Source organism: Mauremys mutica, unplaced genomic scaffold (genome assembly GCF_020497125.1).
Source record: "Mauremys mutica isolate MM-2020 ecotype Southern unplaced genomic scaffold, ASM2049712v1 Super-Scaffold_100125, whole genome shotgun sequence".
Classification (NCBI taxonomy): Eukaryota; Metazoa; Chordata; order Testudines; family Geoemydidae; genus Mauremys; species Mauremys mutica.
Window position 1 is genome coordinate 209,293 of NW_025423274.1, and position 2,568 is coordinate 211,860.

The 2,568-nt window shown below is 52.4% G+C and overlaps 1 non-coding gene across 1 annotated transcript; it reads right to left on the reverse strand.

Annotated features, from left to right (window-relative positions):
* Nucleotides 1-1,452: 1,452 nt before the first annotated feature.
* Nucleotides 1,453-1,525, reverse strand: TRNAR-UCU. Its single transcript has one exon. It is a non-coding gene; the product is annotated as a tRNA-Arg (tRNA).
* Between the last annotated feature and the right edge of the window lie 1,043 nt (nucleotides 1,526-2,568).

Consider the following 2,568-nt stretch of genomic DNA (forward strand, 5'->3'; position numbering starts at 1 on the left):
ACCGTGGTATCTGGAAGTGAATCGGCAGCTAAGGTGGGCCCCACAAGCCGTATGGGAATAATGAGAAGGGGATTTGCTCGCTGGGAATCAATGGAGGGGTGTGTAAAATGGTGTAAATCCAGAGAAGATGTTTGAATGTGCCCCTTCCTGATGGCCATGAAGGAGCACACCCAATGGCCCATGGCAAGGGGTGGACAATTGGGTGTACTGTGTATGAGGTGTTTTGCTGGAAATGTACATATTACTGGGGGCACAATTACACCAGCCCCTAACCAAATTCCACACTACACACTGCTCTCTGGGCTTTGGTGCACAGATAGACCTGTGAATCTTACTGCTGTGAATAATCGAACCAGGGCATATGGCCTGATTCCACACCACGTGGTTAAGTTGGTTTGGACAATAACCCATTTCTCTGTGGACATTCAATGGACTTATGATATGGACAAAAGCACGAAAACCTGCAGCGGCAGCGTATTGCAGCTGCCAGCAACTGGGCATGTTAAGAGCTTGACCCCGTCGAAGGAGGAGAGGTGGTGTTTTGGTGGTGGCCGGGATGTTGGACCATGCGGCAGTGCTCAGGTCTCTCGGTGTTGCTGTGGATTGTTACAGCGGCTGGTGTATTGCTAAGTATACTTGTGTTACGTTGCCTATGGAAATAACCGAGAAGTAATGGAGTAAGCCCCTCCCCCCTGTACTAGACAACTTGGACCCAACCTTCCCAGGCCCACTATAGTGGGAAGTCTGGAACACTAATTGGAACGGGTGTGGCACGCCCGTACAAGAGAAGGTGCAGGGCACTGCACTACGCACAGGGCAGTGGGACAAATGGAATATCAACACCTTCCACCTTGATGCCTGGCCCTATCAGGAAATGTGTCACCATATGTCCTATGTTTTGCTAAGGGGGTGAATGGGAACAGGGACACAGGCAAGGCTCTGTGGCATCAGGGCTGGGATGAGGACACTGAGGAAGGAAACTGGAATCATTGCTTGCTGGAAGTTCAATCCAATAAACATCTCATTGTTTGCACCTTGGGTTATTGCTGCTCTGTGTATACGCAAGAAGGACCTGGTAATGGGAGGGTGAAGGGATAAACCCTCTAACACTAACTAACACCTAACACATTTCAACCTCTTCTTTTCACACCATTGCTCATTCTCAGGGGCTGCTTTGTCTCCAAACAGATCCCTTCTCTCTCAGAACAGCCTTGCTCTTTCCGTCTGTTTCACTCACTGAGGTGTGGGAGTAAACACTCCCCTTCCCTCTAGTCTCAGACAAACACTAGTATTAACTGTTTGCTACTGATGGGTTTAGAAAGCATTTGTCAAGATGCCATTTCTGGGGGATTTTTCCCAAGACCCAGTATTTTGTGTTCAAACATCTCCCAGCTTCCTTGGTGAAAGTAAAGCCAAGGTTTCCTTGCAGTATACAGGAAGAAGGCAGTTTTTCACCCCAGATGGGACTTGAACCCACAATCTCTGACTTAGAAAGCCATTGCCTTATCCATTAGGCCACTGGGGCCCTGAGGGAAGAATGGAAATTCCATCTCCTAAATGCATATTTCTCATATTAATTTGGACGCCAAATACCCTCTTTCTGCACCTTACAGAAATGTCTGCATCCCCTGGCAGTGAGGCTACTGGGCAGGTCTGCTTACAGAGCTGAGCACCACCTTTCTGCCAGCCATCTTTAGAGAAGAAGGCTCTTTCCCCTTACAGCCACACAGAGCTGCCTAGCATCCCGAGAGCCTCCCTCGTGTTCTCCCGCAGCAGCCGCCTGCCGGTGTGGATGGGAAAAGGGGACCAGGAAGCACTGCGGCCTCATTCCAGGACAGGAGGCCCTCGCCACACCCAGGCCTGCCTCTTGCCTTCAGCCCAGGCAGCCAGAGGTGTCGGGGAGCTCCCTGGCAGGCAGCCGCCTGCCTCAGCCACCTCTTGCCTCATGGCCTAGGCTCCTGGTACTCTGCTGGTCACCGCCTCGCTTGAAGGCCCAGAGGGAAAGGAAACAAGCACATCTTTAGCAGAGGAGGGTTTTGATCCATCAATTGCTGGGTTATGGGCCCAGCACGCGTCTGCTGCACCACTCTGCTGGATTTTTGCAAGTAACAGCCAGCACCCAGCCTCCAGCCTCCACACTGCACCTGGTGAGCACTAGCACTGGCAGGCAGGTGCGCACTCTACTAGGCAGCAGCCTTGGTAACAGCAGTTTTGTATCCATGTGTCTCTGTGGTGCAATGGGTGAGTGTGTTTGTCTGTTAACCCCCAGTGGGCGCTACCCTTAGCTGCAGGCTGCGGTCTCAGGGGTCAGGGGAATTGATAGTTTGCTGCTAAGAAGGTAGCCAGTGCAGCCCTCTGGTGCTCTGCTCCGAGCATCTGCCTAGCCCAGGCTGTCCGCTGGCCTTAGGTGCTTCCCCCTCCATGCTCTGGAGCAGGGGGTCTCATCACAATATTTTTGGTGGCCTCAGAGTGTGGCCATGCCTGCAGATGTGTTTCCTGGAGCCCCCGGCAGGCTGGGTGGTACATGACGCCGATCCCCTGCTGGTAGCACCAGCAAAAAGCAGTGCA